The sequence below is a fragment of the Calypte anna genome, chromosome 8, assembly GCF_003957555.1.
Source record: "Calypte anna isolate BGI_N300 chromosome 8, bCalAnn1_v1.p, whole genome shotgun sequence".
NCBI lineage: Eukaryota > Metazoa > Chordata > Aves > Apodiformes > Trochilidae > Calypte > Calypte anna.
Genome location: NC_044254.1, coordinates 5089273 through 5104431, shown reverse-complemented (window position 1 = coordinate 5104431; position 15159 = coordinate 5089273). Strand labels below are relative to the sequence as shown.

Sequence of the window (15159 nt, the reverse complement as noted above, 5' to 3'; positions counted from 1 at the left end):
CCGCCGTCGCCCGCTGCCGCCCCTCCGCTGCCGCCGCTGATGCAGCAGCGGCCATCTTGTGCGTCGCCTGCCTCCGCTCACCGCCTCCCGCCCTGCACCGCCTCACCGCTGCCGCCCGCCCCTTCCTGCGCCCAGCCCCCGGGCAGGCGGGGCGGGACCGCGATAAAAAGCCGAGTCACGGGCTGAAGCGCCGGGAGAGTTCGGGGAAGGCGGAGGGGTGGGGGAGCTAGCGGGGAGGCGGGGTTATTGACATCTACCGCGGGAAGGGCGCTGGGCGTGTCTGTCAGGGATGGGGCATGCCCCCGCCCTCCTGCCTCCCTTACGTTTTGAGTAGGCTTTTCGGTCACTTATCTGTGGTTGTCGTACCCAGCGATTGGAGCGGACGTAGCGAGGTTACGGGGGTTGCGGTAGCGGTTATTCCTAGGCCAAGTGGAGCGTGAGGAGCTCTCTGCGTGTTTAGAGCCTCCCAGAGCCCCCCCGCCCGCCATTTTCTCTCAGCGCCCACAGCAGCAGGAGATGGGGAGAGGAGGGAGGGCGGACCGAGGGCTCCTCTGATCGGGGTTCGCTGCGGTTCTTTCTCTTCCCCGCTGTGCCAGCCTTATGCTACCAAACCTTAGAGCTTGGGAGTTGGTTTCTTTTCACAAGGGAAAAAGGTGATTGCTGTTACCAGTTGGGTGGCCGTACAGAGCAAAGGGCTCTACTGCTTTGTCCCCCAGGCCCACGGGAGGGCACAACTCATGGGAAAGGTTCCAATAGCTGTATTTGCTGCAAGACCCATTTGATTCATCTTCAGGCTCAATTAACACCACAGGTGAGATGTGTTGGGGCCTCACCAAGCCAACTTGTTTCATGTGGTATCAGAACTGCAGCTGGGCTACAGGATAAATTGCTTCATGAAGTTACAAAATACCTGGAAGTAGTGATGGTGACTTGGTGCATTTGGTCAGTACTTAGTGATTAATTTTAGAACACTTTGAGAATTAATTTTTTTACTTAAAGATATTTCAAGGTAGTGTCATGTTGATGCCCATTTTATGAGAAATTAACTGTGGTGGAAAATGCTAATTTTGTCCACGTTTATTTCAAAATTTAACAAGAAAAATGGGGTTTGGAGGTCCCGTCTTATTCGCCATTTATTTTATTGTGTATATGTTCAGCTGGAGGATCTTCAACATCACTGCTGATGTAAGGTCATTGTGAAAGTTGCTGCACTTCTAAATGCTTTCTGACAGTGTAAAGAGCATGCACTGTATTATCAGTTTAATATTTGAACAGGAGAGTATGTGACCTTGGATACAATGTCAAGTCAGAGGGAACCAGGCATAGAGCCAAGGGTTTGAGACAGCAACATGCCAAAGAAGTTGGGTTGTGTCATGCACAGGTAACAGAGCTGAACTGGACACGAGGGAAAGTCTGCATAGATGGAGTTGGATCTTCCTGAGGACATCCTCTTATTCCTGGTTTGCTCCAGGTCCTTGTACACAGTACAAGGTGGTTTGTTCAGTCTGGTTTTTAACACCAGTCTGGAGACCTCTGCTACTTCCTATATCTGGTTCCTGTATATGGTTCCTATATTTCTGAAAGGTTTTCATTTTCAGATAGTTTGTGTTTTCCCTCAGCATTTAACTATGTTACAACTTACTAAATTCTGTTACCAGAATGCTTATAGTATTATAACATAGTTTACCACACTAATCACTGTTGTTGAAATTTAAAGAAGTAGGATCTGAAATGGCCTATGGTTCTTAGTAATGTTTCAAGGACGAGTACTTAAATTTCAAAACCTGTTTTAGACCTCCATCAGAGTAACACTTCTGTAATTTTTATTCTTTATTCTGGATTTTAGAAGTTCAGTAATTTGTAGATGAGCTTATTCTCTCTTTGCAAACTGATCCCACTAGATTTTTTAATGTGTGCTTTCTCCAGTTATGCAGCATTTTTTCCTTCCTGACACACTGCTTTAGCTTATGAAACACAATAGTATTTGCTTTTGATTCATATTTACATATCTCATTTCACCTTATTGAATCTGCAGTAATTCACTTTTTTTTTTCATGTCCTTAAAAACCTGCAGGAATTAGTTTTGGTTCTACAGCATATTTTCTCAATTTTCTATTCTTTCCTTTTATTTTTTTCTTTCCAAAAGACATTAATGTGTAGGCATGATTCTTGGATTTTGAACATGTGGCCACTGTGACAGTGTTCTTCAGATTATATCTTAAAAATATTAACCAGAATGCCTGAGATAAATAGCATAAATACCAGTCTAGCCCTCAGATGTTATCATCTCATGATTCAGTTTTTATATTGCTCTTTCAATATAAAACTGATATAAAACTGTGGTAACAGAATAGCTGTCTTTATCAAAAGAAGAACATTTAACATGTTGGCAGTGTTTCATTTGCTATTTTAGTTATCTGCTTGACTTGTAAAGATTATAATAATGGAACATTTCTCATTTTGAAACCTATGATATCAGAAGGGAAGGCAAGAATTAAATATTTTTCCAGCTAGCTTCAAGCATTTAAAAAAAATGTTATTTCACACAGCCAAGATTCTTGCATATGTGATAGAAAACAAAAGATAAAAAATAAAATCTTCAGTACTTTTTGTGTGCTTGACTATTGTGTTAACAAAACTTAATATTACTGCATTTTTATAAGAGTTCACTGATAAAAGCAGATTGAAGCATATCCAGCCAACAAAGTAATTGAAGAAAAAAAATAGTCAATAAAGAGTACACTGAGTATCATCCAAGCCCATATAATTCCAATACAAATTTAAGAACTGGTTATAAATGCTTCTTTTAACATAATAAGAGGTTTATAACACCATAAAGCCTTCCACGGTGGAAAGACATATTCAGTATCTCAACCATCAGCTATAAGGTTTCAATTTCCTTTATAAAACCAGAACTTGGATTAGTGTAAAATCAATGTTCCTCTATAAATGCTTCTCTCTCAACCATTCAGTTTGAATGAGCAAACAATGCTATAGAACCCACCAAATATTATTGTGTTTGTTTTAAAAAAACTGTAAAACTTTTTTCATCTATAGGATGCTACACATAATGGATTTGTAGAAAAGCAGTTATTTTATGGCTGCTAGGAATGCAAACAATCTGTATAAAAATACCCTGTGGCTTCAGTTGCTTTGCAAAAAGATGAAATAATAAGGTAGGTGAGAAACTTCCCGTTGCTGATTTCTCATTAGCAGTTTCACTTAAATGTCTCATTATCCTCCTTGTCTCACTGGCATTTAGAGGTGCAGTATGCTGGCATAGTAGCATGGGCCACAGATTTTCATGGTACTCCTTACTGGTTTTCTGCTTAATCCCAGTGTCCCTCAGCAACATTGCTCTCTAAAATAAAAATTCTGAAGCATTATAAAGTACAAGGATTTGCAGCGTAACAAAAATGCAGCTTTGAGGCTGCAAGGCTATCAGAGATTTAATATTCACTGGGCAGACCGGAGCCAAGTCTCTGCCACATACTCGTTGTTCTGGTGCCCTCTGCTGAAATAACCATCAGCTTGGGTTCTCAGTCCTCACCCTGGGGGGGGTCAAGAGCCTCTACCAAGTGCCACCACTTTATCTCACACTTTTGTTCCTTGATTTATTTCCTTTTCTGTTCTGTCTCAAGCAAAAAGAGGAAGTATGACCCTTTATTTTCTTTTCTTCCTTCAGTGAAATCTGTTCTTTTCCATTATAACACTGTTGCATCTAAGTTTACAACAGCCTTTTATTGATTTAGTAAGGTAATGTGTGAGCTGAGATTAAGAAATTACATTTTATAAGAATTCCAGTTTTTTGGGAACTACCCAAGTTAGCAATTTTTGTTTCTTTCTAGAAGATTTCCTCATGTACTGTAAAACTGAGGGAAAACAAAGGCAGGGTAGTATGTTGATGGGTTTTCTACAGCAAGTTAGTATCTTTGTTTAGCTGCATTTAAAACCACAGCTTTACTCTCACTTTGCAGAGGAAGCTGAACTGAAGAGGTTAAGCATCTTTTCAGGTCTTTTACTATGTAGTAAGCAGTGGCAAGACGAGAAATAAACCCCATGGTCTGGGCTTCTCTTCCAACCACCACGCTTTATGCATCCTCGACACTTGTGCAAGTTAAAGGAATTACATTATGACTAAACTGCTGAGTAATTTTTCCAGTCACATTTCCAAGCTAGAGCATTCTTACTACCAGTAAAAATGGGGACTGTCTTTCATCTCTGTAGTCACCTCACATTTCTGCAGGAAAAGAAACCACGCTGATGATTTCCGGGAGTTATTCTTGCTTAGTATCTTTACCAGTAAAGACTCAGAAGTTTTGTACTGGTTTGGTTTGAGAACACCTTATACAAGACTTCCCCAGTGCACCTTCCAACAAACAGGACTATCAGATCCCCCAGGAATATTAAAGGACCAAGTAAGCCTTAGCTAATCCTAATGTATGAAGAACTGCATAAAGTGAGTGTAGGTGGTTTTATACTAGTGCAGATCTAAAGTACTGCTACTTATTCAGATCTCCATTTTAGTAGTTTTTAAAAAGTATATTGTTTGGGTAGTTGCAGACAGCCATGTTGTATATTTCATCCCTTGGTGGTTTTTGAGAAGAGGCCTGTAAGCAAAAATCAGTTTTATAACAGTAGATGAAGTACGTGCTTGATAAGCATCTTACAAAAATATTATTTTCAGTGGAAAGGTCAAATTGGTTTAGGTAGGTTGAGATTATTTTTCAGAGATCATAGCTATATCTTCATTTACTTTAACTAGATTCTACATACTATGTCTTTGACAGGCAGACTCACACATGCAGAACCCTACCTTGTTTGCTAAAAAATTTTCTCCTCCACTTTAACATTTCTTTTCAGTGTTGTATTCTTGGTTTTCTGTCTCTCATTACTGTACTGGTAAAAAGATGTTACTTGCTACTCCAGCCAATTCAGTTCCAACAGAAAACAGAAATTTCTGATTTGTAAGTGGACAGTATAGTTTGTTCCTGTTGTGTATGTTCTTTTTGGTAAATTGTCATCAAGAGTTACATCATTAATCCTAACCTTGAAACGTTTTTTTAATGTTCTAAATAATAGATTTGTTTTCTACCTTGGTTAAAAAGAACACAGGTTTTGTAAAAAATAAGTTTCTATCTTTTATTAATTAAAATAAGAGTTTTTTCACACTTGGTGATTTGTTGGTTAAAAGCTATAGCAATCTGATATGTCATGTAATGGTGTCCACTCTTCTTTGATTCCAGCAGGTGAAAGTGTCGGCAGTTAAATAAGAATAAAAAGGAAAGTCACTAAAGGAAGTCAGTAAGTTGGATGAGAATTGTGACTAATAGTGGAATCAGCTCTCATTACCAAACAGGAAGAGATAGTATTTGTGATTTGTCTAGTTCACTACTATTGATGTTATTTTTCCACATATGCTACTGATACAATTGCTAAAGAAACAACAGCAAAAGAATCAGAACACCCCAGGAGCAAAGGTGGAGTTAACATTGTACATATGTTTTGAAGGAGTTAATATTATTTTAGCAAGAGGGACATCAGTTTCTCAGAGATTACTGAGACACATTGAAGGCTGCAGTAAGGGCAGAAGTTTTAGCCTGTTAAGAAAATGGAAGTGTTTTGAGAAGTCCACTTTCTGTTCTGTTGGGGAAGTTTCTCACTCTCATATCAAAGGCCACAGGCTATTAGTCTACGATGCTTTTGGTGTTGTGGTGGCTCTGCTAGGCAGACACATGCTACCTGCATGTAAAAACAGGAGCTAGAAAGTTTCTCATCTTCCTTGTAAAGTCCTCTGTCTTTACAACTTGACTGTAGTTGAACTTCAGTTCAGCAATTTGATATTGGAAGGTTGTTTGTGTTGCACTTTATCACTGTCTCTCCCAGACAGCAGCTTTTCTTATCAACATTTCCATTAACACACAGAGCTCTGAAAAAAAAAAAAAAAAACCAATACAAGAAGTGTCCTCTATTTTTATACACAAAAAGCACCTTCTTAGATTTCCTTCCACAGGAAGCACATACACATATAGACACTTATCTTCCTATTAAATAGACAAGATAAAACAATTTCTACCCTATCCTGGTGAGTCAGACATTGAAAACCAGTGAGAGCAAGCATCATTCACTGTGCTCTCAGATGTAATAGCTACAGCTCACACAGGTCAGGGGCAGAGGCTGATGCAAACTGGCTTTGTCTGGCACTTCTCAAGCTCACAAACATAAAGGAGCATCCTGGGAATGCAACATTAACATTCTAAATATCTGACCCTTAGTCTATCTTTCATTGTTAGCTGCTAAAAGAAAATGACAATATCCCAGTTTGGGGCAGGTGCTTCTCCAGGGCTGTGAGTGTTGGGGATCTACTCTGGGTCTGCATCCCCCTTCTGGCTGTGGGGGGGAGAAATGGCCCCCTGGAGCCATAATGAATCTTTTGCAAACACCTCAGCAAACAATAAAATTTTCTCCTTGTGAGATACTATTTGGAGGAGCTGTGCAGAGATGATTAAACTGCAGTTGGGCCCAGACACAGGTTATACAACCACTTCCTCTAGAAGAGGCTCTATATCCCTTCAATCTAGGAAGTTATGTTTGGGTGAAAATACACAGCAGAAAGGAAAGGAAAGGACCATTTTTGGTATCTCTAACTTTCCTCTGCAGTAAAGGTGAAAGGAAAAATGAGTTGGATCCATCACTTACACCTGAAATCTGCAACTAGCCCTTCTAATTATATATATATATAAATTCTTCTAATTTAACACTGAGCTGCAGCATAGTTTTGTAAATTACTGCTTCTGAAGTTTTTATAAGTTCTCTGTTACAGGAATCTACTGTTTCATGAGACTAGAACTGCCTGGTTGCATTTAGTTTTTCAGCTTTTCTCTGAAAAACTAAAGCCTGAAAGAGATGTGTGCTCTGTTAACCTTGAATCATTGCTGCTCAGCTGTCTGTTTGTCAGATCTTAACAACAGCCAAGTGATGGGTATTTTCCTCAAAAAACACTTTCTCACAACTTCTGGTTTTCTTATTCTTAAGAACACGCAGATGCAGTCGTAGCTTTGACTGTCAGGGGTTCTTATAATAGAGACACACCCTGAGTAGAGATGCTGGCAATAATGAAGGTTTTGTTTCCCCCTTGCCTTTTGCACCATGTAAAGACAGACTTCCTCTTTCAGCCCTTACACCTTTATAGGGTTCCCTAAAAAAGCCTTGCAATTGCAGCTTACCAAAAAGGGGCCTAGGGGTACAGAAGCTTTGCTGATGTGAAGATTCATAAGCAGTGTTTTAAGGCAGCTTTTCAGCACATCTTGCCTTTTTGAAGGTCAATTTGGCTTTACAGACACTTGGTTTTAAATGCAGAAGTGTCTGGATGTAGCATCAGATCAGTTCCAGATACTTTCATCACAGAATGTGTGCAATACATTTTGAGTTTATATGGGTGTAGCTTTATGTTTATAAATACATTTATGTTTCAGAGGAACAGACATCATCTACCTGGACCTGTGCAAAGCATCCAACACTGCACAACATTCTGATCTCTAAACTGGAACAATATGGATCTGATGGATGGGCCACTCCTTGGATCAGGAACTGGCTGGGGCTGCACCCAAAGAGCTGTGATCAGTGGCTCAGTGTCCAAGTGGAGATGTGTGGTGAGTGCTGTTCCTCAAGGGTTGGTACTCACACCAGTGCTGTTCAACATCTCTGTCAGTGACATGGACAGGGGAACTGAGTGCACCCTCAGCAAGTTTGCTGATGACACCAAACTGTGAGGTGATGTCAATGGGCTGGAGGGAAGGGATGGCATCCAGAGGGACCTTGACAGGATGGAGAAGTGGGCTCGTGGACACTGCATGCATTTCAACAAGGCCAAGTGCAAGGTTCTGCCCCTGGGGTGAGGCAATGCCATGCATGAATACATGTTTGGATGAGAAAGGATTGTGGACAGCCCTGAGGAGAAGGACTTGGGATCATCCAGCTCCAACCCCCCTGCATGGGCCAGCACACCCTCCACTAGACAATGTTGCTCAAGGCCCCATCCAACCTGGCCTTGAACACTTCTAGGGAAGGGGCAGCCACAACTTCCTTGGGCAACCTGTTCTCACCACCCTCACATGAAGTAATTTTTTCCTAATGTCTAACCTGATTCTCCTTCCCTCTTCAAGTTTTAAACCATTTCCCCTTGTTGTCTTGCTACACATCCTTCTAAAGAGCCCTACCCGAGCTGTAGGCTCCCGTAAGGTGTTACACCTCAGAGCATCTATAAGGTCACCTCAGAGCATCTGGGCTCCCTTCCCACCCAGGGCTTTGTTCCATTCTACCCTACCAAACACATCTTTCAAGAGACTGAAATCTGCCCTGTGAAAATAAAGAACCATCAGCTTACTTGACACTTTTCTCACAGCTTCCCTTATAATCTTTTCACATAAGCTGTTTCTTGTTATGCTCTACAGCCCTTTGAGAGTTTTGGTATGTTAACCTTTCTGGATTTTCCCTACATATTACAACATTTTTTTTTTCCTCAGTTTTAATAAATTAACCTAGATTCTGCTTGTTTCGAAAGGTTCAAGCCATTGCAATGGTAGACTTGTGACATCTTTCTTTCACATTGTGATGGGCTGTTTGTGACCTTCACATTGATTCTATAGGAAATAGCAAACTTTCCAGAGAGTACTTTTCCTTGGATTTGCTGCAGGGGGGTTTGGGATTCAGACTGTGAGTTTATGGAAATTTATTTCTTCAAGTCCATTGGTTTGAATTTCCTTCCTTCCCTTTTGAAGAGTCATTAACTTCATGACTACCATCATCCACATAATCTCCCAAATTCCTTTCTGAGTAGGTATCTTGCCTTTTCAGGTCTCATTATCACCAGTTCCTAAGCTTTGGATGATTTTATTCAAAATAAAGTACCATGCACTTGATTATTTTTTGTTTGTTTGTTTCTAATGGGTCTTTGCTGTGACACTGTTCTTTTCCTGTCCTTGTTGTTACTGTACAAATATTTTCACTAGCTCTGTACCCTCTGTTCCTTTTCTCCTACTTGTGCTTCCTGAACAAACTCTACATTTCCATAACAATAACCATAATTTTAGTTATGAATATCTAATGACTTCCCTGCTAAGAACTCCCATTCTTATACAAGCATGCACCATCCAAGTACAACACCAGGGAACTTTTTTCTTATTAATCCTCTATTTTAATGTTCAGTAAAATCATTCCTCTATTCCCCCTTATTTTGTCTTTTTTTTTTTTTCTCCACGCTTTTGTGATTGATCTGAACTCTGCAGTGTGATAATAACCAGCTGCAGAAAACTAGGAAAGATACACAGCCAACAGCAACTAGGGGGGCACTGGCATAGCATTCAACTGGCCTAATACTCCTGCTTTTCTTTCCTCTGGGAAAAGTTCCCATTTGTGCCAGCTTAGAGACTGGTTTGCTACAGCACAGGACTGCAAAAAGACCACGTAACAAATAAACCATCTCTCTGCCTGTCTGCGTGTTCAGAATTTGCTCTGCTTTTCTTACAGCAAATGAGCATAAGGAGAATTAAATTATCAATTCAGCAGCTCTTACAGCACATTAAAAACCTCTCCAAACCCAGACTTCTGTGGTTTTGCTGCTGCAACTAATTGTGCTTCAGCTTTTACCCCACAGTTTCCCAGCAGCAGGTAGGCGATGATGGGAAAGGGAGGCTCCAAGTAGAGCTGCTGTCTTGCTGTGATCCTGGGAAGTGCAGCATTCCCTGCTCCCTATCCCAGGTACCAAACAGCACCCGCACGGGTGGAATCTGGCTGCCCCTGGTGACAGGACTCAGCACGCCGGCTTTTCACGCAACGAAGTTATTTTATTTAAGGCTGTGGTCTGACATTCCTTAAGGTTTTGCTGATCCACATCTGAAAGGGGAAGAACACAGACAAGCTGTATAAATTATGTGGTTAATTTAAATGAAATTTGTCTCGCACGCAAGACAAAAAAGAAAAGAAACCAACAGGAGGACAGTGTTGCACTCTTTAAACTTTATTTAAGCATAAACAATGCTGAGATTTATTTAAACGTACACATATATTTACTATTTAAATATTTGCTTAACCATACAAAAATACTGATAAGCAAACACCATCTACCGCTTAGTGAGACTGGGGCACAAAATCAAAATAAAACGTAAGAAACGCAGTAATTCTACTTTCTTTTAAGTACTCTTTTTTAGAAGAAAAAACCCAAGAAGAGTACCAACGATTTGTAGGTCATGTCCACGGTTGTGCTGAAGCGTTTTGACACATCCAGGCGCCAAACCCTCCTACGAAATGAATCGTTGCTGAGGGCCCGCAAAGAAACGTTTTCCACGGGACACACTCCCACGGAGCCACTCGGGACTTCAAGGCCGAGTCCGTGCCCAGCTGGGGGCAGATGGCACCGGCACCGGCACCATCACCGGCACCAACGGCGCCGCCGCCGCTACTGCCAGGCTCCCTGTAGGGGCTGCGGTGGTGGCGTCGGCGGGTAACAGCCGCTCGCGCGGGCCGGTCCGGTTCCGTCCGGTTCGGTTCGGTTCGGTCCCGTCCGGTTCGGTTCGGTGTCGGCGCTCGCGTCGTGTCAGCGAGGGGAGGGGGGGGGAAGGCAGGGAGCGGTGCGCGCGCGCGCCCCCACCCGCTCCGCCGCCCGCCGCCGGAATTTGGACGGCGCTGGCCCGGCCCTGAGGCGGCTGCGCGGCCCGCTGGAGCTGTTCTCCGCCCGGCCTCCCCTTCCGCGCTCCCCCGCGCAGAGAGCCGGTGGCGGAGGAGGAGAACGGAGGGGAGTTGGCGGCAGAGCGGGGAGGACGGCTTAGCTGCCACCGGTGAGAGGAGGAGGGGGAACGACCCTCGGGCCGCCTTCGCTGGGGTGAGGAGAGGGGAGGGGAGGTCAGTGGTGGGGGGGCTTGAGAGCACTGGAGGCGGGGAGCGTCGTGGCTTCTTCAGGAGAACCTGCGGGGAAAAGGAGAAAGTCTCCGAGCCGCCTCCCCGTCCTGTGTCATGGATGCCAGTGCCCAGTGACCCGAGGGGGTTTCCTCCTTCGGCGGGCCCTGTCGGCACGGCCGCTGCCTCCGGGCCGGGCTGTGCGGGGCCCGGGAGCTGCCGTCCGCCTTTCCCGGCCCTGCGCACGGCGGGGGAGGAGGGAGGAGACACGAGGTGCGTGGCTGCTCAGGGAATGGTCCCAGTTCTGCGTGTTTGCTGGGGTATGTGTGCCCTGGGCAGGGCAGGGCGCTGGGGTAGTGCTGCTTCGGGAAGAGCAGAGCTGGAGGAGAGCAGGGGATTTAAAAAGTAGTTGTTTTTCTGGGAAGAGGAGGGAGAGGGTTGTGGAAGTGTTCATCTCCCATCCTCCTCCTTAGGAAAAGTGAAGTCACTTCCCAAGAGCCAAAACTAGCGAACTACTGTCCTAAATCTGGCTGTCTACAATGCTCAGATTCATCCACGTTTTGTTTTTTTTTTTGACGAGTTTGGGCTGTTTGTTGTTTTGTTTGGTTTCCCCCCCACCCCTCAATTATTTATTTTCAAGCCCTTTTCCACAGTTAGACCCTCCCTAGCAGTGGTCCTGTATAAAAAACCTTGTAGATAAAGTGCTTTAAAACTCTCTGAAACCATCTGAATGGCACTCTGAGTGAAATGGACTTAGCAGGTCTGTTCTTTTTTAAGTCTCAGAAGTGTGGCGTGTACTTTGCTCTTGCTGTCACTTTCACAGAGCCGTGTTGTTAAGATTGTTTGGTTTTGATAGTGCTGTAAATAAATTATAAGATCACACTGCCTAGCTGTATGCATTCATTCTTTTGTGTAGGAGGAAAAAAGAAAAAAAAAAGGGGGGGGATGTAAAAGTTTTATCTTGTCTTCAAAACAGAAGCAAATCCAGCAATAAATAAGAAATATCTTGCTTAGGTAAATGTTTTTCACAACAAGCTCTGATCTCACAATGATGTTGGTGACTTTTCAAATAAAACTTTGTAGAAGTCCTTTCTGCCTCCAGGTAGAGATGTTACAGACAACATTTTTGTACTCCTTTAAATTCGGGAAATTTACTGTGGCTTAATCTTAAGTTTCTGTGGGATAGGCCAAAAATCCTGAGTGCCTGTCACACCAACCCATGCTTTAGGAAGATCTACTGGGATATAAGATTAGTTCTGCAAGTTATGCCTGTGTCTGAGTTTTAAGCAGGACTGTAGCTAATACTGTTTAATTGTGTGGGTTATATGGTATGATACTAATTAAGAGATTAGTTCACAGTTTATACTTGAAGGGGCTACAAATACCCAGTAAGCACAAATTGATTCCCTTGTAAGAATTGAAGCTAAACTGATGTACTATTGAAAGTACTCTGCAGTGTTTACTTTAAGATGATTACATTGAAATTAAATGTATCACTGAGGTAAAAATAGCGTTCAGTAAATTGTGGTGGGTAATGTGCTCCTCTGGGTAATGGTTTTATGGTCAGTAAGTCAGCAAAAGTAGGCACTGCTCCTAAAAGAAGCTGCACTGGTTTTGGTTGGCTTATGCCACTTGTGTTGAAGGTGGCAAATGGCAGTAAGAATGGTAGAGGCTCTTATTTTTCTGTACAAGTTCTATCAGTAGTGACTTACATGAATTATGAAGCCATGGTGTCATTTCTATACACTCTGTGCTACATTAAATGGATTTTTTAAGAGCCACCTCTGTGTCACTATTTTACTTCCATGTGTCCACAGAAGCAGCTGTGCTTTTCTCCTCCTCTCTCCTTTGCATATCCTTTTATCTCCCTAAACTTTTGGTTGATTCGTTAATTTCAAGGAATAATCTGAATATTATTAGGGGCTTTTCTAAGCTCTGATTTAAAAACAATGATTTATATATTGCTATTACCTCTGCTGTAATTGGAAGGCTATTTCAAACTTGACTTACCTTAGTAATTACAAACCTTCTGATTTCCAGCCTAGATTAATTTGTCACTTTATTACACCCATTTTTTGTACCCAATGAATTGTTAGGTTACATTGGCACTTTTGATCTTCGTATCAAAAGCAGCAGCACTCCTAAACAAATAGATGTAAAAATGTGTCAAAATGCAACACTGAGTGTTTGTCTTTTGTCTTCCTTTCCCCACTAACTATATCAATTTTAATCTTGACCTTGAAAGTGAAAATTAAAATGCACATTTTGGATATTAACTCTGTGCTTCATAGAGGTGGCCTTTTAATGGAGATTAAGATGTTTTCAAGTATATTTTCATAAGATGTGGTGTTTTGTTTCTTTCTAAATGCATGTCTTTGGCAGTTTGTTCTAGTCTTAATCATACTCTGTTGTAGTGGTACAGCTATGAGAGTAGCAATTACTGTAACCTGGATTGATGAAGGTTTCTTTCTTCTTGGACAGAGTCCTGGTTTATAAGCAAAGCCTGGCATATTTGAAAATAGTTAGAAATTGATTAATTTCACTGTTTTCTGTGTTCTTAACATTAGAAAGAAACAAAACCAACATGTACATTATTAGGAAATACCTCTGTGGCTTTTAAGTGTTTACTTAATTGTGCTATCAGAAATGTTCCGAGAGAGCTCAAAATTGGACACTCTACCCAAACATGGTCTCAGAGGTTCTGATAGAGGGGATGGGTCACTTCCCTGGATCCACTTGGCTGGACTTTACATCCTGGGTGTGCTTGGCTTTCTTTGCTGAAATGCTGCCAACTTTGGCCTGCTGGGATCTTTGGATACTTTCTGCACCAGTTGCATTGGATCTGTATTGTCCATTCTGTCTTGTCACTTACTCTGTTGTGGCTTTCAGCTTAGCAGTCCCGTCAGCTTCCCAAACACCTGATTGCTGCTCACTTACCCAGTGCCTGTCTCACCAGTAAGGATACTGTGAGAGATTCCTGGTAATGGTCTTCTGCATTTAGAGCTCTTCCATCATCTCCTTGTAGTAATTTATTGTATTCATCAGGCATGGTTTTTCCTTGGTAAATCTGAGCTGGCTATTCCTCATCACGTTATCCCTTTAGGAATGTCTTCCAGGAGGATTTGCTCCTTAATGCTCTCATGGACTCAGGCTAGGTGATATGTAGTTGTCTACATCCTCCTTTTTCTTCTTGAAGTTGGGTGTCATGTTTGCTTTTTTTCCTGTCATAAGGAACCTCCCCCAGTCTCATGGCCTTTCAAAAAGTGGTAGAGTATGGTCTTGGTGACATTGGCCTGTCCCTCAGGACTCTAAGATGCATCCCATCTGGTCCAAAGAACTTGTGTTTTTTATGATTTTCTGAAGTTCTTTCAGTCTTCATCTTCCTCTTCTGGAGGTAACTCTTTTCTCCAGCAGGCACTGTTGCTAGGCTCAGGGGGCTGGGAGGCTTGAGGGCAGACCTTACTCCTGAAAACTGGGGCAAAAAGACAGAGTTTGTCAATCTTTTCTATGGCCTTTGTTACTATGTCCCTGTCCCACTGAGCAGAGGGGGCACTTTGTCCTTAGTCTTCCTTTTGTTGCTGATAGAGGAGTCTGTCCTTGTTGCCCTTCTCCTGCTGATTTTTTCTTAATACCATCCTTGTGTTCCCAGGCTGAGTCTCTGTGTTCTGTCTAGGCAGCCTCTCCCTCCCTGCTTCCACCTTCTGCGTGACTGGGAAGCAGAGAGCAAAACTCTTTCAGTTTACCCTTTCATCGGAAAAAAAAAATTTTTTTGAAGTCTTGGTTAGTAAACGATTCTAACCTCGGTGTGAAATGTTTGAGCAAAAGGTATCAGTTCCTCCTAAGCAAACAGTAAGCACCACCAAGTTCTTGTGAGAAGGGAACAAGTCCTGTCTAAAATGTAGAGTGCAACTTCTGCTGTGGAGACAAAACGATGAGAAGAATGAACCACACCTCCTTTTTTTTACATAACTAAAATAATTAACGCCAGGTGGACATTTACAGCTTCATAAGATGTCCCTCCCGGGTTTTGTGTATTGTAGATAAAAAGGAGGTGTTGATATGGTCTTGGGGCATGGTCTTAAGTTGTGCCAGGGGAAGTTTAGGTTAGATATTAGAAAGAATTTCTTTATGGAGAGGGTGATCAGACATTGGAATGGGCTGCCCAGGGAAGTAGTGGATTCTCCGTGTCTGGAGATATTTCAAAAGAGACTGGATGTGGCACTCAGTGCCATGGGCTGGGAACTGCAACAGTGGTTCAAGGGTTGG

General features: G+C 42.4%; 1 protein-coding gene across 3 annotated transcripts in view; it reads left to right on the top strand.

Moving 5' to 3' along the window:
* Positions 1–10664: 10664 nt before the first annotated feature.
* Positions 10665–15159, top strand: part of RABGAP1L (RAB GTPase activating protein 1 like) — a 239136-nt gene continuing 234641 nt past the window's right edge. For 2 of the 3 annotated variants that reach the window (XM_030454811.1, XM_030454813.1), the window contains exon 1: positions 10665–10879. The gene's annotated coding sequence lies outside the window, so the exon portion shown is untranslated. The remainder of the gene's footprint in view (positions 10880–15159) is intronic. The other variant, XM_030454812.1, reaches the window with a different exon arrangement.